This window comes from Podarcis vaucheri, assembly GCF_965113315.1.
Source record: "Podarcis vaucheri genome assembly, chromosome: 8".
Lineage (NCBI taxonomy): Eukaryota > Metazoa > Chordata > Lepidosauria > Squamata > Lacertidae > Podarcis > Podarcis vaucheri.
In genome coordinates, this window is record NC_138766.1 from 86,966,483 (window position 1) to 86,990,792 (window position 24,310).

Sequence of the window (24,310 nt, forward strand, 5' to 3'; positions counted from 1 at the left end):
AACACCTTGGACGTCCCAAGTCGCAAGGTGGTTAAATTGGTCTCAACTAGGGCCAGGGCCTTTTCGGTTGTGGCCCTGACTTGGTGGAACGCTCTGTCACAAGAGACTAGGGCCCTGCAGGACTTGACATCTTTCCGCAAGGCCTGCAAGACAGAGCTGCTCCACCTGGTCTTTGGTTTGGACTCAGTCTGATCCTTATGTTTCCCTCCCCTTATGGTCTTGATCTATTGTCTACTTTTAAATGAGGCTGCATTTTAAATTGTATTTTAACCTGTATTTTAAATTGATTTCTTTTTGTCATATTATGTTTTTATTGTAATTTTACTGGTGTTAGCCATCCTGAGCCTGGCTCTGGCTGGGGAGGGCACAGTATAAATAAAATTCATTATTATTATTATTATTATTATTATTATTATTATTATTATTATTATTGCAATAGGAGCGAAACAATCCCTCTCTTTATATCTCAATCATTTGTGATTTAATAAAACACTACTATGCTAACTTTCCTTCTAAACTAAGACGTTCCCCTACAGCCCAGAGCTGTATGCACTTGTGTGTACATGCATGTATCAGTGTATCTTGTGTAGCAATGAGTAAAGAGAGAGAATTACAGCAAAGACACAATTCCCACATCTCATTTTTTTCTTCCTCTTCACTGTATTTATCACGCTGCAAAGAGGTGGTATTCCACCCTCAGATTGTTTAGAAAAGCCACGACAGCAACCAAATGTTTCATTTTGTTTCAAAAGTCATCAATTTACAACACCACCTAATTTTCAAACTTAATGCAGTGTGGTTGCAAAACAAGGCAGCGTTTTAAAGGACATGTTTGCAGCCTGTCTCAATTCAAAATGCTGTGAAACAAGATAATAAACAACAGAGGAACGGAATGGGGGATGCGTTATTTTACAGCAGTGAAAACTTGTGCTTTTCTGAAATCAATCCTCCAGTTTTTTGAATGCTTTCTGCACCTGTGAAAGACATTTTCATTGTTCTGACTCATTCTCAGGACACTTTTAGAATTTTGAAAAAATAATAATAATAATGGGTTTGGGGCTTTGATCTTGCGTTATCACTGCTAGGTGGTCAAGCACAGTGTCTGTTTTTCTTTGTGTGGACAGGCGGAGTCCCCAGATCCCGAGCGGTCCCCCCCCCGTCATGTGGAATAACGACTCAAGACAACGTGCTATGGGATTAAATTGGCCACAACTTTATTAAATTTCAAATGTGGGTAGACCTTGGCTCAGGCATTGGGCGTTCTCCCTCCCCAGTCCCCAGTCGGGGACCTAGGGAGCTTCAGGGTTATCCAGTGTGTGTGTGGGGGGATGGGCCGGCTCTGGAGAACATATGTTCAAGCAGAGATAGCCGCCCCCGTTACGCCGCCGCCGCAGGGGAGAGCAATGACGACCTTTCGGCATACGGTCAAAGCCTCCCTTCAGAAACCCCTTTAACGGGGAACCCTGGTATCGCCGCCGCAAAGACGAAGATGGACTAAAGGATTCCGCCCAAGGCCTGATACCGCCAAAGTTGTGACGTTTTGCTACGGGAAAGGCAAAACCTGCCAATGCAGGGAAATTCCTTTCCGGCCCTTTAACAGCGACCTTGACATAGCAGCGCCCGCATAGCTGTGAAGAAAAGGTAACCTGCAAAACCTATGAATAAAAGTTAACCTGCAAAGGAAGACATTAACTGAGAGTGGGTAGGGTGGGAGAAGCTCTGGAGCCAAGTGAGGATTCCCAGGTAAGATCCTCCCTCTATTGTGTGGGCAGGTAATCCCTCCCCTACCTGGCCTGGTCTCCTTGGCAACGCTTCCCCCAGGTGGGATTGGACAACTGACTGAGGTAGGCGGAGACCTCCAAGTATCCCACCTGAGGGAAGGCAAAGCCAAGCCTATGCTGATGGAGCCGCTCCAGATCCAGGGCTGTGCGCGTCCACGCAAAGGGTGCCCCCCGTTTTAAGCGGGGAGCGGTCATTCCAGTGAATGGGCTGGATTTAGATACATTCTTAGGGAAATCAGCCCTGAGTGCTCACTGGAAGGACAGATCCTGAAGCTCCAATACTTTGGCCACCTCATGAGAAGAGAAGCCTCCCTGGAAAAGACCCTGATGCTGGGAAAAATGGAGGGTACACGGAGAAGGGGACGACAGAGGACGAGATAGTTGGACAGTGTTCTCTAAGCTACTAACATGAGTTTGACCAAACTGTGGGAGGCAGTGGAAGACAGGAGTGCCTGGCATGCTCTGGTCCATGGGGTCACAAAGAGTCGGACACGACTAAACGATTAAACAACAACAACAACAACAACTGGTCCTGCTAGCAGACACACACACAAGGGCTTCTACTAGTGCCTTAGGAACTTCCCCTTCTCCCCCCCCCCATGATGTCCCCCCTCACCTGCCAAAATGGGCTCTGGGGGTATAGGGAGTGGGAAAAGGGGGAGATAATTCCATTGGGCAAGTAGAAATTCTTGCAGTAATGGAACATTTGTAACAGTGCAACATTGAATCTCTCCCAGTATTTATCCAGCACTGGTTAGATTCCCTGACTACCCACACTTTCTGACCTGAAAAAGTATTATGAGAGGCATTGACTCCTGGCGTCTCTCTCTCTCTCTCTCTCTCTCTCTCTCTCCCCCCCCCCTCCCCCGGGATTTTACTGAAGTGTGTGAAGCCAGGAAGGCTGCAGGGCACTGGACCAATGATTTGTAGAATCAGTCACCTCAAAAGTAAGCCAAGTCTAGCAAAAAATAAAATAAAAACATACATATCCCCTTTGTGAGACTTTCACTGAGATTCCTCTCCCCTTTGAGAATTTTTGAATGTGATTTCAGCATAGCACTACAGTGGTACCTCGGGTTACATACGCTTCAGGTTCCATACACTTCAGGTTACAGACTCCGCTAACCCAGAAATAGTACCTCGGGTTAAGAACTTTGCTTCAGGATGAGAACAGAAATTGTGCTCCCGCGGCACGGCAGCAGCAGGAGGCCCCATTAGCTAAAGGGGTGCTTCAGGATAAGAACAGTTTCAGGTTAAGAATGGACCTTTGGAACGAATTAAGTACTTAACCCGAGGTACCACTGTAGTTGAAAACCTTTTATTTGTTAGCCAAGCTTTTAAATTTGAATTTTGAATTCAAGTGCCAACAAACACTTTGGTTTCAAAGGACTTTTAATCTTCAGACATCTGGACACTCTGTTTCACTCTGGGCCAACAAAATTTCCCAGTGCTTGTTTTTCCTAATACACAAAATTTTGAAAGTAGCTCCCTGTAATTCAAGACACTTTTGTGTGGTATTTTCACTCATGTATGCATTTCACAGCACATTTCCTCCTCCTCCTATATTATTATTATTATTATTATTATTATTATTATTATTATTATTATTATTATTATTATTATTTTCTACATATGCTTGGGATGGAGAGCTACATAACAAAATTCAGAAAAGTGTGAATTTTGAAGGACAGTTGCCCTTCAGTTCACCTATCGTTTTGGGAAGCATGAAACAGGCAGGCTCACATTAGAATGCGAATGGCACTGAATTTGCGTGCTATCGCTACACTGGATACATAAACCTCCTCAAACATTAGCAAGAAAATGTCAGCGTGACATAAATTTTTTCAACCTGACATAGTGTGAGTCACAGTCCAGATTGGAATTTCAGGAATCGGTTCAACCACAAAAGGAGAGATCTGCTAGGAAAGGAGCAGTAACATTTGTATGAGTTTTCTTAAGTACATACAAAGAGCCTGCAGGGTCAGGCCAATGGACCATCTAGTCTCACAGCAGCCATCCAGATGCCTGTGTGAAACCTGGAAGCAGGATTCAAGCACGAGAGCTCTGTCTCATGTCTTCCAGCAACTGGTATTTAGAGCATAACTGTGGAGGCAGAGCTTAGCCATAATGGCTATTAGCCGCTGATAGCTTTCTCCTCCTTGAATTTGTCCAATCTCCTTTTCACTGAGCCATTCAGAGCAGAGTTATATCCAGATCTCTCCCCCTCCCCTACTTACAAATTAAGAAATGTACAGGCTGACTACAAGGAACACGCAGACAATTAATACCTTTCCCAATTGTTTATCATAAAACACGCACAAAGCACCTTGGAAATAGCCCCATTATAGAATCACAAATGAACTTTCAAGGTGTGCATTGCATCATTTTAATTACCAACCTGTCCTGTGTTTATTGATCTACTACTTTTCTATAATGTGACAGGTCATTACCAGAACGCTGTAAAATGACTAGTAACAGAGGAACAAAGTGGCGGTGCTATGTTCAAATGAGGCAAATTACTTACTCCCAACAGAAGCAATTTTGAAAGAGCTATTAAAAGAAATAATTAGGAAGAAGTGTCTATTCACAATGCCATATTTCAGAGTGCACTCTTGCTTTCCTTGGGTGTAATTTCCTGAGGAAGGTCTCTCGTCAAAGCTGTTGACCTCCTCCTCCGCAGGAACACACCCTGAGGTTCACAATGCCTCTTAAGACAGATGGTTTGGGCAGGTGGCAAAAATATGCTTTGTGTGGAAGAAAGTGGATTTTATTCCCTCTCTCCTAATTCTAGATCTCATGGGCATCCAATGAAGTTGAGTCCTGTGTATTATTATTGTTATTATTATTTTGTTGCTGAATGTTAAGAACTAGGCTACCAGCAATATATCACAGCTTCTATAGCCTACATATAGTAAAAAGGTAAAGGACCCCTGACAGTTAAGTCCAGTCGCAGACGACTCTGGGGTTGCAGCGCTCATCTCGCTTTACAGGCCGAGGGAGCTGATGTTTGTCCACAGACAGTTTTTCTGGGTCATGTGGCCAGCATGACTAAGCCACTTCTGGCACAATGAACAGCGAAACCAGAGCAGCACACAGAAACACCGTTTACCTTCCCACCGGAGTGGTACCTATTTATCTACTTGCACTTTTGGGTGTGCTTTTGAACTGCTAGATTGGCAGGAGCTGGGAAAGAGCAACAGGAGCTCACCCTGTTGCGGGGATTCGAACCGCAATCCAATTGGCAAGCCCAAGAGGCTCAGTGGTTTAGACCACAGCGCCACCCGCTTATATCACAGCTTCTATAGCCTGCATATAGTAGGAATATTTAAAGTGAGAGTTGTCATATCGATCCATAGTGAAAAGTAGAAGTCGGCAAATTTTGCTCTTAAAAATATGGCAACCCTATATAACCAGCCCTCGATAATTCAATAAGAAATATGACATAGATGCTAGTGGCAGGGAGGAAATGGTCTGAATTTCCATGCTGGCTTGAACATGCAGCCCATGACTTAGCTGCTCATTTTGGGAGCTTTTTTAAAGGACCTTAATCAACTTGACCTTCAAAGAAAATTTCCCACAGCTCCACATATGATCAACAACACAGAGCTCTATCCATCCACTAAAGCAAAGGTGCCTGTAAAAATAAATAAATAAATAAAAAGTGGCAATGGGGGATCGTCTTATACATGGATAGTGCATTGTGGGGACATGGGATTGGTTGCTGCCGTGAGCTGGACATTGTCTGTGGCTATTGGGCGTGGGATTGGTAGCTGTTGTTGATTGGCTGTCGCTGCTGAAATTGGGCTTGTGACTGGCGGCCTCTGCCTGCGAGGGGACAAACGATGTGCGTGACTGGCAGCATAGGGCAGGCGGGTGACCAAATTTTGGCAATCCCCCCTAAAAAAAACTCAGCAACTCTGCTCCCCCCCAAAAAAGCTCAACATCTATGGGCTATCCTCCCCCAAAAGCTCAGCAACTCTGGGCAATCTCCCCCTGTTTTCTCAATTTGGAGTCCTCAAAAATCTTATATATGGGGCATCTTATACAAGGGGGCGTGTTATACACGAAAAAATATGGTACTTTCATGTAACACTGCATCGCATACACCCCACGTAATTTTCCCACTTGTTCCCCCAGAACATTATGATTGTGGCAGGGACATCTCCAAAGCAGCGTCAGTGCTTTCCGCTTAATTAGGAGTTCGGAACACTTTCCCCAGCTAGTAAACAAAATTGGTCTCTTCTCTACGTAAGTGGGGATCATCGCATCATGGCACAGCTTCATTATTTGACAGCTTCTGAAGCAGCAGATTAAAGAGAAGGAGGGAAGCAGGACTGTAATAATTGGTTCTTGCCAGAGCTCCCAGCACTGTATTGCTTTGCAAAAGGAGGCAAAATAATGAGTTTTCAATGGTGCTGAAGCCAAAGTTCTGGGTAGGGGTGGGAAAGGAAATGCAGTTTGCATTTAAAAGTGAACCTACTTAATTTACACCTCCTAAAACTGTAGGGCAGGGGTCAGCAAGCTTTCAGCCGTGGGCCGGTCCACCGTCTCTCAGACCATGTGGGGGTCCGGACTATATTTTGAGGGGGAAAATATGAGCGAATTCCTATGCCCCACAAATAGCCCAGAGATGCATTTTAAATAAAAGCACACATTCTACTCATGTAAAAACACGCTAATTCCCGGACCATCCACGGGCCGGATTTAGAAGGCGATTGGGCCGGATACAGCCCCCCGGCCTTAGGTTGCCTACCTCTGCTATAGGGGAACTGAAACACAGCCATGCTTTGGCATTCACATTTCTCTGCATTTTGTAATGCGGTTCTCCAGCCAAAATGCATATACAGTGGTACCTCGTCTAGCGTTCGCCTCGTTCAGTGCCCATTCTGTTGAACGCCCGCAGCAAACCTGGAAGTACCGGAACGGGTTACTTCCGGGTTCACCGCTCGTGCATGCACAGAAGCGCAAACTGCTCTCTGTGTGTGTGCAGACATGGCACTTTCTCCAGCATCCTTTTCGGCCAGCAACTGGGGCTCCAGAATGGATACCGGTCACTAAACAAGGTACTACTGTACTAGAGTAAGGTAACAACAACAACAACAATTATTTTATTATTTATACCCACTCTGGGCAGCTTAAAATGTACGTAGGCTAGGGAAAATAATACACTGCATCTCTGCATTCTGTTTTCACTAACATATGCATTTCTAGGCACGCTTTACCCCAGTATACACAATTCTGTACACATTACCTGGCTGGAGAACTGCCCTGAAAAATTCAGAGAAGTGCGAGTTTTCAAAGGATGGTTGTATTTTGGTTCGGGTATCATTTCAGAGTGCACCAATTTGGTCGGTTTGCCTTTAGGTGCAAACTGGACAGGATGTCTTTCCAACTCCAAGTCCTCCCACAGTGCCGCAACCACAATGGTGCTACGTCGGAGTGTAGCATTGTTCCAGAGCTGAGTTTCCCAAACTCGGGCCTCCAGCTGTTTTTAGATTACAGCTCCCATCATCCATGACCATGGGTCCTGCTAGCTACGGGTGATGAGTGTTGTAGTCCAACAACAGCTGGAGATCCAAGTTTGGGAAACCTTGTCCTAGAGGCATGGCTGGTGGGAAAAGGTCATGGCCCAAATGGAGATTGTCAAGAAGATGGACACATTCTTGAAGATAATTCTGGAACTCATAGTCTCAGGAAGAACTGCAAGAAAGGATGTGCTAATGAAAAGCTAGATCATGTGTGCCACTGCTTTTCCCATTTGCCGCAGTTGAGACAATGGGGAGGCAGGGCAAGGTTGGTGCTGGCAAAGGTCACGGCAAGTTCACCGAGTACCCACAAGTATTTTGCACATGCTGTCATGGAGTGTACACACAATATTAATCGTTTGTTCACACTCAACTTAGAGTACCTGCAAAGGAGAAAGCCCTACAGTGGTGCCTTGGTTCTCAAAAGCCTTGGTACTCAAACAACTTGGAACCCAAACACTGCAAACCCGGAAGTAAGTATTCTTGTTTGCAAACCTTTTTTGGAAGCCGAACATGCTCCGTTTTGAGTGCCACACTTCCATTTTGAGTGTCACGCTGAGGTCTGTCTGTTTTTGCTATTTGTTTTGCATTTTTGTTTTTGCGGATCTTTTTGTTTTGTTTTTGTGACTGTGTTGAATCCAGTTCAACCACCGATCGATTGTGTGACTGCAGTACATTGTTTACTGCCTTCTTTTTATGGATCAATGGTCTCGTTAGAGAGTAAAATTCATGCTAAGTTGCTGTTTTAGGGGTTGTTTTTAAAAGTCTGGAACGGATTAATCCATTTTGCATCACTTTCTATGGGAAAGCGTGCCTTGGTTTTGGAACGCTTTGGTTTTGGAACGGACTTCTGGAATGGATTAAGTTTGAGAACCAAGGTACCACTGTATTAGGAATAAGAACTGGGATATTTGTGCCTCCCTTAAATGCCAGCATTCAAGAAAGCAAACCAACGAACAGAAATGGAGGCAAATTTGCTCATCCCAAAGAGAGCATATTGATGCTGTTCTGTCACATAACCTGTGCTGTGAATTCACACTCTGCAGCATCCATTGTTGGGTGAGACAGTGAGGTTGAAGCTACCTCCCTAGAGCCATAGATTCAGCTCAGGTGTCAATTTTTGCAAAGAGCTGCAACACTCGGAAGACATTTTCACATATCTCCCTGCAAAAGATCCGCGAGGGACAGAGCATTCTGTCAGGCTACGAAACTACGTCCACCCACTGTATCCACTCCAGAGACCCTCTTGACATCTGGAGGAGAGCAGCGCTATGCAATCAAGCCAGCTGCACAACATTTCAAGTCACACTGTTTTTCCATGGAAAAGGAGGGGAAATGAAAACAATGGCTGCAGAAGATGAGTAAATGTGCAGGGGATGAGAAGAGTAAACTTATACAAAGTGCCAAGCAATCACCAGAGAGGAAATACCACCCTGTCACCTGATAGTGATCAATGACTCCAACCTTTCCAGCTTTATTTGCTTTACAGTCAATCTGACATTTCCTCACGGTCGCCTTTATTGGTTTCTTTCAATCTAGAAGACAGCCGTGGCTTCCAGCCTCAACTCCAATGAATCACAAGCAATTGTGTGGGAAGGGATTGTCTCCGCCAATCTCCTGGTCTGCTGTCAGATGCGCCATCCCTTAAAATGCCCTGAATGGGATTACTGCACTGGTGATCAACTTCTGGTCACAACAGGGTCAAGGTTCTTGTGCAAATTCACAAAGTCTGGAACAACTTTGGCTCAAAGTACCTTAAGGACTTCCTGATTCCTTATGCCCAACCTGACGTCTTCTGGAAGGGCACTGGTGGTGGTCCCACACATGCACTGAGACTGGCCTTTAGCAGGGGCCAAGCCTTTACTGTGGTAGCCCCTATCCTGTGGAACTCCTTGACACTAGAGGTTGCCTCTGCTCATGCTCTACCACTGAGCTATGGTCATTTGCCTATGCAGCAGTCACAGTTACTTCACCCTGCTCCTTTGATACAAATATCCAAAGTGCAGCCTGGTGTCAGGGAGCTGACAAGGAAAGCAAGTCGTTTGCAGATCAGAGAAAGTCAGAGAAATACCGCTTAACTTACATTTAGTTTCTTGGTTAAGGAAGCAGAACACAGAACACATGGAAACTTCAAAGGTTCTTCCTGTCTAAAAGAAGCAGTTGCCCAGACTGGCTTGTACCTCCTCCTTCATTCCCTATCCCTCCGTATTAAGACACTCCCTCTTGTGCTGGGCCCAGGGGTTAACCCGAGCAACACAGTCCAGGTCCGGTCCCGAATCCAAGTATTCCACAAGGAGTCAGTCCAACAGGGCCAAGGCAGGAAACCGTGCTAGGTCAGGCACAAGGTCTCAGGCAGGCTTCAGCAAGCAGCAAGGTTGCTCCCGCAACCTGGGTCCGTCAGCCTTTTATCTCTGACGGGGTAATGGCCATCCCCCGGTGACTCCCCTCCCTGTCTCGTCCAAAGGTGAGCACTCCTCCTGCGAGTACTCAGGTCTCTCCTTCTCTCAGACCTGAGTCTCTGCAGCTCGGGAGATGTCAGTGGGTTACTAGACCCAGAGGCCACCTGAACCTCTCCTGACCCAACTGGTAGTACAGCAGCTGTATGTGATTGCCCAGCAGAGGGCAACGAGGTAATCCCCACATCTGGAGCCAGGGCAGGCTCAAGCCCCTGACTCGGCTCAGCTGGTGCTTGTTGCAGGGGAACCTGTGCAGACTGGGGCTCTTCGGAATCTGTCCCCAGACTCGGTTCAGATGCCGCCTGAGGCAGAGGATCTGGTGCGGACCAAGACTCCTCTGGTTCCGAGCCTCAGGCCATCACACCTCTGTCTATGGTGGGCCTCAAGGAGCCTCTCTGTTTCTGCCTGGCTCTCTACTCAAAAAATATGCAACTTACACCTTGTTCTGGGAGGTTGTCTTGCAGGCTATCAGCAAAGAAGCTGTCAGAGTGGCTCTGTGGTAGACTGGCCAAGTCTGATTCCTGTCTCTGCTGGGGCAGCTGCCTCCTTCCTCCTCTTCATCATCCTTCAAGCTCCCAGCCTCCAGTACTTCCCAGCTCTTTCCCTCCTCTGGGTGGGTGGGTAGGTGTGTGACCAGCTTCCTACCACCAGAATCCAGGATCAAAATCTTCTCCTTCTATGCTTTCTGTGAGATGTTCTTGGTACAGCAACTTCTATCTCTTCTCCTCAGCCAGTCGCTGACATCTGGCAATCCTAGGTGGGTTGTAGGCATGGTCTGGATTTGGATAGTGGTTGCAATCTACACTATGCTGCTTGGGAAACACAAGTAGAGGGAAATGTTTCTTCAAGCTCTTCTCCCTCCTTCTGCCTTTTGAACCAGCAATCACAAGTATTCCAAACTTTTGTTCGGCAAGTTGCTTTAAAAAGCAAACAGCTCTCATTTGCTGCAATTCACTGCTGTGCATCAAAGAACGTCTGGATCACTGGGGGAGATTAGCATAAATATCCCATTCTCTCCCTGATTTTTGCTTCCTTGCTCCTGCAGGCACCTCCTGTATTATTCATAGTTCACCCTCCAGCCTTGAAGCAATTTACAGGCAAGGACAATGAAATTTTATGAACCGTGGAGCAGTTTGCCATTATTTGGTAGGTCATTATGCTGTGCCAGAGACACTATGCCTCTGGATCCTGGGATTCGCAAATGGGAAGAGTACTGATGCACTCAGGTCCTGTTTGTGGGCTTCCCATAGGCTTGGGATGCAGGTAGCACTGTGGGTTAAACCACAGAGCCTAGGACTTGCTGATCAGAAGGTCGGTGGTTCAAATCCCTGTGACGGGGTGAGCTCCCGTTGCTCGGTCCCTGCTCCTGCCCACCTAGCAGTTTCAAAGCACGTCAAAGTGCAAGTAGATAAATAGGTACCACTCCAGCGGAAGGTAAACGGAGTTCCGTGCACTGCTCTGGTTCGCCAGAAGCCGCTTAGTCATGCTGGCCACATGACCAGGAAGCTGTACGCCGGTTCCCTCGGCCAATAAATTGAGATGAACGCCGCAACCCCAGAGTCGGACATGACTGGACCTAATGGTCAGGGGTCTCTTTACCTTTATAGGCTTGGGAATAGGATGCCGAATGAGGTGGACCTTTGACCTAACCCAGCAGGACACTTTTCTCCCTGTGTTTCCTCTCTCTCTAGACCATATTTCCAGGGTGGTTTGACGTTGCAGTCAACATCTGGTAGGGCATGTGGGATTGGAAGATATACTGTTTATGCAACCCCTTCAACAATTCTATTTGGAAACACCTGATTTCTTTCAGTATTTGGCTGTTATTTTTTTCCTGTTCCCCACTGACACTGTGGACCCACTCGCAGTGACCCACCTCCCCCCTAGGGAGCAAGGCCCGAGTCAAGAAGGGGAACAAACTGGACAAGATGACATTCTGGGATTTAAAAAAAAATTGGCTACAACTTTATTGATTCCAGATGTAGGTTGGATGTGGTTTAGGCACTGGGTGTATATCCCACACAGCACTCCCCTAGTGGAGGGCTGTTGCATGACAGGGTCAAGCCCAGGATTAGCGGGTCACCCACAAGCTGCAGGTCTACCCTCCCAAGTCGCTGAAGGAAGCTCTATGGCCCATCTGCCACACACCTTGGCTATGGGATAGAAACCGACTAGACCCCTCTAACAGGGTACCCTGTTATCACACAGTTCTAGGGTGGGGACGATGCACCACTTCAACCACTGCATGTTGTTAGTGTTAGCAATTTCACGCCTCCGATGCTGCAGATGAGATTGTTGTAAATCACATGCCTGTCTGGGAAAGGAAGAATGTCTTATCTCTTCCGTTGCACGTACTATTACACTGTACTTTCACTTTTCTTTCTTTCTGTTTGTTCTCTTGGAGCTGCAGAGAACGGACGCCATTATGCCTTTGTCTGTACATAGTGTGTAAATACAGTGGTGCCCCGCAAGACGAATGCCTCGCAAGACGAAAAACTCGCTAGACAAAAGGGTTTTGAGTTTTTTGAGCTGCTTCGCAAGACGAATTTCCCTATGGGCTTGCTTCGCAAGACGAAAACGTCTTGCAAGTTTGTTTCCTTTTTCTTAACACCATTAATACAGTTGCGACTTGACTTCGAGGAGCAACTCATAGCACGCAGTGTGGTAGCCTTTTTTGAGGTTTTTGAAGACTTTGGTGATTTTTGAAGCTTTTCCAAAACTTTCCCGACACCGTGCTTCGCAAGACGAAAAATTCGCTAGATGAAAAAACGCGTGGAACGAATTAATTTTGTCTTGTGAGGCACCACTGTAAATACAGTGGTACCTCATGTTAAGAACTTAATTCATTCTGGAGGTCTGTTTTTAACTTGAAGACCACTTTAGCTAATGGGGCCTCCCGCTGCTGCTGCACGATTTCTGTTCTCATCCTCAAGCAAAGTTCTTAACCCAAGGTACTATTTCTGGGTTAGCGGAGTCTGTAACCTGAAGCGTCTGTAACCTGAAGCGTCTGTAACCCGAGGTACCACTGTAGTAGATTAGATCTACGATGTCTCGCTCTTCTTGATGTATTTTGCCAGCGGATTAGTGTGCATATACCAACTGGTATATGTCGCTAGAAGCGCACTGGAGTAGAAGGGAAATGCCTTTCCCAGAGTTCCGCATACTGGAGGATGCTCAGAGTTTTGGGGGCTTGCAGGCACCCCCAGGATGTTTTCCCAACAGTTAGACAAGAAGAATTACACTCAATGCCTTATCTGCCAAAGTTATGACTATCGCTATGGGGAAAGCAAAACCTACAAACAGGGGCAATCTGTTTGGAGAAGAAATTCCTTCCTGGCTCTGAAAACAGCAACCATTATTGAACCACATTAAAGCCAATGAGCACAGAGTGCTAGAAGGCGGGGGGGAGGGGAGGTGAGCATACATAAAGCCACAGTGTCATTGAATGGGAGCTGGTGTAGGTAGGGTTGTTCTTCGGCCGACAGTGGCCCCTGGGGTCGGCTGCAGCCAGCCTTTAGTACCTCCCAAGCCCCTCCCTCCTGGCCCAGCCAGATTGGCCAGGATTCAAATCAACCCGATGGTGGGAAAGCCCACCAATCTCCAGTGGCCAGCCTGAGAATTCCCCACAATAGGCAGAGCCGTCTTTCGCATTGGGTTTACTGGCGTGTTGAGCCAGGGAGCCAGCCTCTTGGGGTGCCCCAGCGAGTGGGGGAGCTGTGTGGCTTTGCATTTTGGATTCACAGCTGTCCATGGAGGCACAGGTCAATTCTGTATCCAGGGCAGCTGTCTACCAACTCCACCTGGTACGCAGGCTGAGACCCTACCTGCCCGCAGACTGTCTCGCCAGAGTGGTGCATGCTCTAGTTATCTCCCGCTTGGACTACTGCAATGAGCTTTACATGGGGCTACCTTTGAAGGTGATTCGGAAACTACAACTAATCCAGAATGCGGCAGCTAAACTGGTGACTGGGGGCGGCCGCCGAGACCACATAACACCGGTCTTGAAAGACTTACATTGGCTCCCAGTACGTTTCCGAGCACAATTCAAGGTGTTGGTGTTGACCTTTAAAACCCTAAACGGCCTCGGCCCAGTATACCTGAAGGAGCATCTCCATCCCCATCATTCTGCCTGGATGCTGAAGTCCAGCGCCGAGGGCCTTCTGGTGGTTCCCTCATTGTAAGAAGCAAAGCTACAGGGAACCAGGCAGAGGGCCTTCTCGGTAGTGGCGCCCACCCTGTGGAACACCCTCCTATCAGATGTCCAAGAGATAAACAACTACCTGACATTCAGAAGACATCTTAAGGCAGCCCTGTTCAGGGAAGTTTTTAATGTGTGACATTTTAGTGTATTTTTGGTCTCTGTGGAAGCCGCCCAGAGTGGCTGGGGAAACCCAGCCAGATGGGCGGGGTACAAATAATAAATTATTATTATTATATTTGCCGGCAGCCTCCCCTTTCCCTCCCGCACGTCCGCCTGCTGCGCCCCATCAACCATATGGAAGAAATTTAAAGACTATCTACAGAAATATTGTAAGATTAATGAATGATAGAATGATGTTGGATAGCAATTAAGGGGTTTCCAGCTGTAATGATTTAAGAGAATATGAAAAAAGGGTTATAAATGGGTTAAAATTTAATGGTAAAAGGTGATTGATAATGGGCTAAAATGAAAAAATTTAAGGTTAGACCGTTAAGATAAATTATAGAAAGAATTTGCTGAAATAGTTAATTGAATTAGAATACAAAAAAGGGAGGTGTGAGGTCGATGAAACAAGTAAATGAAAGGTAAAGATATGGAATACTGGATGTGTGTTTTAGTGTTTTTGTTTCTTTTTGCTGTATTGTTGTATTGTTTTCTTTATGTTTTTCTTTTTATGTATTGTAATGTATGTTCTGTTAAACTTTTTATTGTTTTTCTTTTTTCTTTCTTTTGTAATCTTTAAACTTCTAATAAATATCATTTTAAAAAAGAACAAAACAAATAATAAATTATTATTATTATTATTATTATTATTATTATTATTATTATTATTATATTTGCCTGCGGCCTCCCCTTTCCCTCCCGCACGTCCGCATGCTGTGCCCCGTCAACCATATGGCGGGCGGGCGTGCAGCTTGCCTCCTAAGCCTCTGCGGGAGGAGAGCTATCCCCATAGGAGCTTAGGATGGAAGCTGCGCCCCGCCAACTATATGGCTGGCTTCCTTCCCAAGCCCCAGCTGGAAGATAGTGATCCCCACAGAGAATTGGGAAAAGGTCAACAACTCTGGGAAACGGGGGGTGGGAGTGGGGCATTGGAGGGATCTTTGCACCACGGCTCCGGATATGCTTAAGACGGCCCTGACAACAGGCCAGCTAGGCCTGGCATTGCTCCGGCAGGTGGGCAGGGGGGAGCCTGGCATGACAGGTTGCAACAGCCGCCCACCCTGTGACCAATATTTTTCAGTGTTTCATGCTGATATGTAACAAAGTCTCTTTAATGAGATTTTACTTCTGAGCAGGCATGAGAAGGCTGTGCATTTAGTGGCACCAGGGAGAATATTGGGCTGTTAGTTTCTGAGCCAGAAATCTTCATCTCTTCTTGGCTGACGGACCTCACCTCCCTGGGCGTACCTGAGGAGGACTAAGGAACCCACAATCTACTCTGGAGTTTTGGAGGAACAAAACCGATCAATTCCTACCAGACCTAAAAGTTTTTAAAGCTGAACATTTTGGTTCTGATCAAAGAAAGAGTTAAAAGCATTTCATATCTACACACACACATCCCTGGTATTCTAAGCGTTCTAATTCAGAATGTGGTCTATGTATAATTGCACATATAATGCATATGCCTAAGCTCTTAACTCAGTAGAGTTGGTGGCAGTTAATAACCTTGTTAGACACATGATTTTAAATTCTAGCTCACTGTTTGTTTTTGTGACATTATTGCATTGCTTTCAGGAGGGGGTGGTGGTGGTATATAATTTTAAGCGTATATAATTCTTACAGAAAGTATGGGGCCCTTTCATCCCCCATGGAAGCTATATAATAACGCCACTAAAACAAACAATTCTTTATCATGTCTTGTGCCCAAACTTAGACTCGGGACATAGGATGGCGGCTGTTAGCATTTAGCTGTGGTTCTTGCACTGCACAAGGTTGGACGAGATGACAATTCTACGATTCTATGATCAGTTTGTGTTAATGCTGATACAGGAAAGGGAATTCATAAGGTTATTATTAGAGGAATATATATATATATATATAGTGGAAATAGAGATATCACAATGTCAACTGACTCTTCCTTCTCAGCCATTTGCAGTAATAATTAGGAATGAAAGCTAGACATCAAACTAGACATTAGCCCCTTTCAGTTTGTTGGGGGGTTTTGTGCTAGTTTGATTCCTGTCTCAAACAATAACAATAGTACTTCCTTTTGCAATCATTTTAAAGTTCAGCCTTACTTCCTCCCTCCTACAGTGACAATTGCCCCAAAGTTTTCAAGTGCAGGCCCAATGTATAGGACATTTTAGAAGTCCAGATTAAGCATTATGAGATATGGGGCATTGCAGTATTCTGGTCCCTCTTTTCCTGAAAGGGGTGCAAATGATAAATCAGTATGCAGAAGACGCTGAAGTAAAGCAGGCCTCTGTACGTTAAGATGGCGTAAATTTACACCAGGGTCAAATACCGTTCAGCAGTCAGCAGCTGCTCTGCCTAAGCCTAGCAGAAGGAAAACAAGCCTTTGAAACAGTCTTCTATGTCAGGTTTCCAGGTCATTAGACTGAGCTAAATGGGATTAGAATCCGGCCTAAGTCCTCCATCTCTGATGCCCTGCCCCCAGAATGACTCTTTTTGGGGATTTACCCTAGTCTAGTCTCAGTTGGCACACGGGTAGCGCTGTGGTCTAAACCACTGAGCCTCTTGGGCTTGCTGATCAGAAGGTCGCGGTTCAAATCCCCACGATGGGGTTAGCTCCCGTTGCTCAGTCCCAGCTCCTGCCAACCTAGCAGTTTGAAAGCACACCAAAAAGTGCAAGTAGATAAATAGGTACCACTCCGGCAGGAAGGTAAACAGCGTTTCCATGCGCTGCTCTGGTTTGCCAGAAGCGGCTTAATCATGCTGGCCACATGACCCGGAAAAACTGTCTGCTGACAAACGCTGGCTCCCTCAGCCTGTAAAGTGAGATAGGCGCCGCCACCCCAGAGTCGTCTGCAACTGGAGTTAACTGTCAGGGGTCCTTTACCTTTACCTTTTTTTAGTCTCAGCTGGCAGAGCCAGAATGTGCAAATTATGCTAGCATATATTTGGCTAAACTGGGGTTGAGGGTTTAATGTCTGCTGAGCTGGGCACCAGTCATCTGAGCCAGAGATCTGCTGCATCCTAAATTGTTCTTCCTTAGAAATCTTGTCATAGGCCTGTCCCCACAAATAATATGTATTTATTGGTAAATCACCGCCATCATCATCATCCACCTGTGGAAAGTGACTTGCCAATCTAACCTTTCCTTTTTTGTTAACCATTCAGAATGGTATGCAAAAGAGTCTGACTCACTTTGCCACCTTCAGAAGCTGCGGGGATAAATCAAGCTCACAAATGCAAACTCTGTGGGATTATTTGACTGAAATTACAATCCTGCTAAGATAAATGGCCAAGTCAGCTTCATCTCTCTTGAAGTGCAAGTGCCTAGCCTATACTTTGTGAGGATAAAAATGTTCAAATGCCCCTCCTAAGATTCCCCTTTGTCATTTGAAAAGGGGAAGGAAGGACCACCTAAAGCCATTTCCTCATTTTTTAAAAAGCCTCCGCGTGAATTAGAAGTCTCCTGATGGGCAGTAAGCCAGAAAAGCAGAAAGCACACACTCAAAATTAAAATAAAATAATAAAACCTGTGTCCGGCTTGTCACTTTGCAAAAGCTAGGGAAATTGGACTGGTACAACCTTCTGCGCCTGACATTTAATTATTCAGCACAGCGAGAAGTCAGGAGCGCTGAACAAAGAACCTTTGACGTCTTGTCAAAAACAGCAGCGTGCCAAGCTCCCTTGTGCAGAATCAAAGCAGGGGAAGCAAGAAGGAGGAGGATTGATTGAAACCCGTCTCCGCTTGCAAATGAAGACAGCAGCGAGGACTTTCTCCTTCTCAAATATCAAGCTGGTCAAATCACTAGAGACATTTGTACCAGCATCCGGGAATCAGCTGGACGACTGGGAGAGAAAACTTCAGAGGACATTTATCAGTGGTGAAAGAGTGCAATCTGTTTTGTGCAGTGTGAAAGGGCACTTCCTCTCAAATGTGGAAGAGATTGTGCAGCAAAGACAAGCAAGTTCTGTGGGATGTGAAACACAAGAGCAGTCAAGTACAACATTCCTAGAGTGAACATGTTTACACATGGGGAGGGATGCTTGTCCAGCCAGCAGGTAAACTTCCTGTTTCCTTCTGGGCTGGGACAGACTTCCTCTGCATGTGACTAGAGGTGGGTGTGGCCTCACCTGCGCAGGTAATGACAAAAGCACAGGGCAGGGCAGCCATCTCTCTCCTCTCTTTCACCACATGCATCGAAGATACAACATCTACTAAGCCAAAGATGCCCTCTTGGCTTCCAGCCAAGAGAAGACAGAGGGACTATCTTCTTAAGAGATAGATTCCAAGTGTATGTTACTTCATTAAGCTAAGTCTGCCTTCTGGGATCTGATTGTGAACAGAATGTGAGTAAACTCTTTTTATACTTTTGTAAAAGACTGTGTTGTCTCTTATATTTTATGAGGGAATAAGGGGGAAATACCAGAACAGTTATTATAGAGGCTTTAGCGAGCCTGAGCAAACACAACCGTTGCAAAGCTTAAAATAAAGGGGAATGCTACTCTGCTGAAATTGTGGAACTTGTTAACACAAGTTGGATAAGGATATAATCAGACAATATATCCTCTCCTGCATCCCTGAACATTCCCACAAGTTCCACTTGGGACAAGTCTTTGGGGCTACACACTTATTCCAGCATTGCACAGAGCTGAGCTAAATGACCTTTGGGATCCTTTCCAACGCTATGCAGAAGTTGATGTTTCTATGATTTACACAGGGCATTTTCTTGATCTCTCAACCCATGTCCCGTCTTACTTTCTGTGCTGTTTGTATGGAATGTTTTTTAATGTCCCCCCCATGTAGTTTGTTTGTTTTATTATTATTATTTTGCACACACGTGCATGTTTTTAACCATCAACATCTGTTTCTCCTGAGATCTCTGTATTTCCCTCTCTGGCAGGGATCCCAACTTGAATAAAACGTTGGGGGGGATTAAGCCCTACCCTACATAATCAATCACATGACATGGTCCACGCACACTATTTGAATGGTAACTTGGGCGGGGGCTCCCTCTCAAATATTTTATGGGGGGGGGAGATGGGACCTCGGACCCTAGGCTCCCATGCTGTCTGGTATCCTATCCGGGTGCCATTGCTTGGTTCTTCTTTTACATTTTTAATCCAACCTCGCATTCCCATCGGCTTCTGCAGCCCACCTGCAGCTGAAATTCCAGCCGTGGGCCTTCCAGAAACTGGTGGCTGGTTGTTGTCAGAAGGGGCTGGTGTGGGTGTGTGGATGTGTTGGGGCAGTTCAGACCCCCACCAGCATATCTGAAGCTAGGGGTGCCAACTTAAACAAAATCCTTATTTGTTAAGGATCGTGGGACTTGTAGGTACCCTTAAAAAAACCCAAAACTTCGTTTCCCAGGATTATTTAAGGGAGGCCATGACTTTAAAAGTGGTATAAGAGGGTTTTAAACATGGACACGGACGAGATGAGTGTGGGGTGTGAAACACAGAGCAGTCAAATATAACATTCCTAGAGTGGACATGTTTAGACATGAAGAGGGAAGTTTGTCCAGCCAGTAGATAAACTTCCTGTTTCCTCCTGTACTGAGACAAACTTCCTCGACATGTGACCAGAGGTGGGCGTGACTTTACCTGTGCAGGTAACAAAAGCACAGGACTGGCCACCACATCTCTCTCTTCTCCATTTTGCTTTCGTCAAAGAAGCATCAGCCTGAGATGTCCTCTTGGCTTCCAGCCAAGAAAGGACAAAGGAACTATCTCCTTATGCGATAGATTCCAGGCGTATATATTTTGTAACTTAAGTCTGCCTTCAGGGATCCTTTTGTGAACTGAATGAAACTGTGAGTAAACTATTTTATACTTTTATACAAGACTGTGTTGTGTCTATCTTTTTAGGAGGGAATAAAAGGGGAATTACCAGGAAACTTATTTTAGAGGCTTAAACAAGCCTGGCAAAAACGTTATCCGCTGTGTACATTTAAAAAGGGGAATGTTACTCTGCTAAATTGTAGAACTTGTTAACACAAATTGGAAAGGATATAATTAAACAATATATCCTCTCCTGCCTCCCTGAACATTCCCACAATGAGAACAATTTGGCACTCAAAATTCTACAAGGGAATTTGGAGAAGGAGAATGTCTGAAACGTTCCAACTGTGTCATTGTTCCTTACCTGGCCAGGGGATGTTCTTCCTCATAGTAATGTGGGAATGTTCTGGGGTGCAGGAGAGGATATATTGACTAATTATATCCTTATCCAACTTGTGCTAACAAGTTCCCAAAATATCAGCAGAGTTTATAGACATTCCCCTTTAAGTTCGCAACGGTAACGTGTGCACAGGTTCGCTAGAACCTCTATAATAATTACTCTGGTAATTTCCCCTTTGTTCCCTCTTAAAATACAAGACACAACACAGTCTTTATAAAAGTATAAAAGTATAAAAGAGTTTACTCACGATCTGTTCACAATATGATCCCAGACGGCAGACAGGCTTAAAATACACTTAGAATCTATCTTATAGGAAGATAGCCCTTTCCTCTCTTGGCTGAGAGCCAAGAGGGCATCCTGCTTCTTCGAAAGGTGATGGCAGAGAGAGAGAGATGGCTGCCTGCCCTGTGCTTTTCTCATTACCTGCACAGGTGAGGCCACACCCACCTCTGGTCACATGCGGAGGAAGTCCGTCCCCAGGAAGTTTACCTGTTTGCTGGACAGACATCCCTCCCCATGTTGTAACATGTACACTCTAGGAATGTTGTCATTGACTGCTCCTGTGTTTACATCCCACAAGTAAGCCATAGGGTTTTCCTACACAGTATGAGGCAGATGCACCAGCATCCATGCTGCCCAGTAATCATGTCAAAAATATGCTCTGATCGGAAATAGATGGCCTAAATATGCCTCTAAGCATCAGCCAGAGCACAAGTCTACAACAAAGTGCCCACAGAATGTTCTACAGATAAATTGAAGCTTCTTCAAGCACATTACCCTCAACTGACCCAAAACACAACAGAGGGTGTTAAAATAAACAGTTTTGTGACACAGAATGAGTAATGCATCTCAGGCTTCCCACACACCATAGATTTAAAGCACATTTAAAGTACACCCCTCCAAAGGACCTGTAGTTTGTTAGGGGGGCTCTGTGAGGAATAAGCTACATTTCCCATTATTCTATCTTTTTTTTAAAAAAAAGAGGATGGGAATGTACTTCAGAATTTTAGGTGGTAATCATGCAAAACATGTTGCAGGCAATCGTATGGCAAGACGAGCAGTTTAGGATTATTTGTTTTATTACAGTGGTAAGTAAAGGTAAAGGGACCCCTGACCATTAGGTCCAGTCGTGACCGACTCTGGGGTTGTGGCATTCATCTCGCTTTATTGGCTGAGTGAGCTGGTGTACAGCTTCCGGGTCATGTGGCCAGCATGACTAAGCCGTTTCTGGCGAACCAGAGCAGGACACAGAAACGCCGTTTACCTTCTCGCCAGAGTGGTACCTATTTATCTACTTGCACTTTGACGTGCTTTCGAACTGCTAGGTTGGCAGGAGCAGGGACCGAGCAACGGGAGCTCACCCTATCACAGGGATTCGAACTGCCGACCTTCTGATCGGCAAGTCCTAGGCTCTGTGGTTTGACCCACAGCGCCACCCGCATCCCTCATTACAGTGGTACCTCGGGTTAAGTACTTAATTCGTTCCAGAGGTCCGTTCTTAACCTGAAACTGTTCTTAACCTGAAGCACCACTTTAGCTAATGGGGCCTCCTGCTGCTGCCGCGCCGCCAGAGCACAATGTCTGTTCTCATCCTGAAGCAAAGTTCTTAACCTGAAGCACTATTTCTGGGTTAGCGAGTCTGTAACCTGAAGCGTATGTAACCTGAAGCGTATGTAACCCGAGGTACCACTGTATTTGTTTATTAAATTTCTATACCGACCTTCATCTGAGGATCACCGGGCAATTTACAATATAATGGATGCTGCAGGTTCTCTGGCTCAACTAGCTGATTCCCAGCTCGGACATGCTCAGCTGGCGTTAAGTCCCGAATGCCAATGCAGCTGAATATGCCAGGGTAAATTTCTCATACCAGCTCAGTTGAGCTCAGTTGAATGTGGCTGTAAATCCCCCAAAAGGAGCACTCTGGGGAAGTGGCAGGGGAAGGAGCAGAAAGGGGGAACTTAGGCTGGATCCTGATCCCATTCAGCTTGCAAGCCCATGTTTGTTTGTTTGTTGTTGTTTAAAAAATATGTATAAAATTTTGTATGCATCATACAGTTCTCTGTGCAATCTGAGGGTGGTGTCCAGTGCGCGTCCTACTCAGAGTACACCCAATGGAATTAATGAATATGATTAAATTAGGTCAATTAATTTCGTTGGGTCTATTTTGAGTAGGACTTAGTTGGCGACAACCCCATGTGTTCACTGATTTCCAACCCACATATAAGGCAGGGAACTGAGAATTTGGACAGCTTGCTTTAAATCGTGGGCTGCATGGACTTCTCTTCCACATTGACTCTCTCTGCATTGCTATCTCCAAAGTCAGCAAACTGCATTTAGCACCACTTTCTCCTAAGCTCATAAAATGGGGGAAAGAAAAGCTGCAATAAACATTAACCAAGCAAGCTATCTACTGTTGATAAACAAGCTCATTATCTCAATTATCTCTGTAATCGACACTGTCTCAGCAAGCTGAAAAACAAAACAGATCATCGCTGGAGCGCTCTCAGCCGTGCGCTTGAAAGGAAATCAAACAAATAAGCAATGGAAACTGGGGGAAATCAAAATTGATCTGGCGTAGCCGACCTGTTCATCAGCTATGTTTGAAGCAACAGGAAGACCAAGCAAGTTGCAGGACCTCTGCGTGAAGAAGGCAGAGAAATGCTACGACGAAGACAAGATGGAACCACACAACACCTACTTTGCCTCTGTTTTCACACAAAAGGAAAGCAGTGCCCAATCTGGTGATAACAGACTACAGCAGGGGCCGGCAAAGTTTTTGTGGCTTGGGCCGGTTCATGGTCCCGCAAGCGTCACAGTGGGCCAGAGTGTGCGCACACGCACGCATGCGCAAACACTATTTCCGGTGCTCCTTCCGGCGCGGAGGAGGCGTGCGAAGCAGGCCAGCGTCACGGAAGGCAGTCCCCGTTCTGCTCTGCGCCAGTTTAGCATGGCACATGGGAGCCGACTGAGTGGGCGGTGGGGGGCACCGAGGGTCCATGGGCCGGTTAAACAACCCCCATGGGCCTTAGGTTGCTGACTGCTGGATTAAAGGATGAAAGGAGGGAGCTGCAGCCAAGACACGAAAAGAGGCAATAAGGGAACACCTAACTGGGGGTTGAACCTCTGGGTCATAGCTGTCAACGTTTCCCTTTTTTAAAGGAAAATTCCCTTATTCCGAATAGGATTCCTCGCAAGAAAAGGGAAAAGTTGATAGCTATGCTCTGGGTCCCTTCTAATTCTACAATTCTGGGATTCCACATTCATAACTGGAGGAAATTTTCCACCCTTGAATGCTGTCACTGTTCAAAATAGCACCACTGTTCTGATGATACAGGAAGAGTATTTTGCTTCATAAAACACTGCCTTTTCCCTTGCTAGTGTGATAGGAATTTTATGGTCTTAGATATATGGTAATGTTCATAACTGCACATACATAGATCAACACAGGAAGACCAACCTGGAACTATTTTGATTCCTAAACTGACCAAATCCTTTCTCTGCAAGGTTAAACTGGAAAAGCCTCCCCATTGTCTCTTTCCTCACAAATCCTTTCTCAAGGATATGTCTGTTTGAATAAGGTGTGAGCCTGTGACCTGGCCCAGGAAATAAGTATTTTACCACTACAAAAGAATGGCCAGGCTCCCCAGGCAATCCAATCAAGTAACTTGCCAGACAGGAGATAAACTGTGACAGGAGAAAAACAACATTAAAATTTCTGTGATGTAGGTGGGATGTATCTGAGGGGTGGTCTTAGGTTACACCCCTTCTGTGATGTATGCATAATGTTTCTGGGGGTGGTCTTGATCTAGAAGATGGGAATTTCAAAAGTCTTTATAAGCCCTTGCACAGCAATTTTGAGGGGTCCTCTTCCTCTCCTGCGTGTGAGGGGAGCACCCTGTTGCAACAGATTAATAAAGATCAAGCTTACTAGCTGCTTTGCTTCTCAATATTCTCTGGTTGGCCTCTGTTATTTTCTCCTACCAATAGGGAACCTATGTAAGGACTCTATATGGGCTCTTTGATACCCCATA

General features: G+C 45.7%; 1 protein-coding gene across 3 annotated transcripts in view; it reads right to left on the bottom strand.

Annotated features, from left to right (window-relative positions):
* Positions 1–24,310, bottom strand: part of FAM135B (family with sequence similarity 135 member B) — a 144,231-nt gene that overhangs the window by 30,307 nt on the left and 89,614 nt on the right. The gene's annotated exons all lie outside the window — the stretch shown is intronic.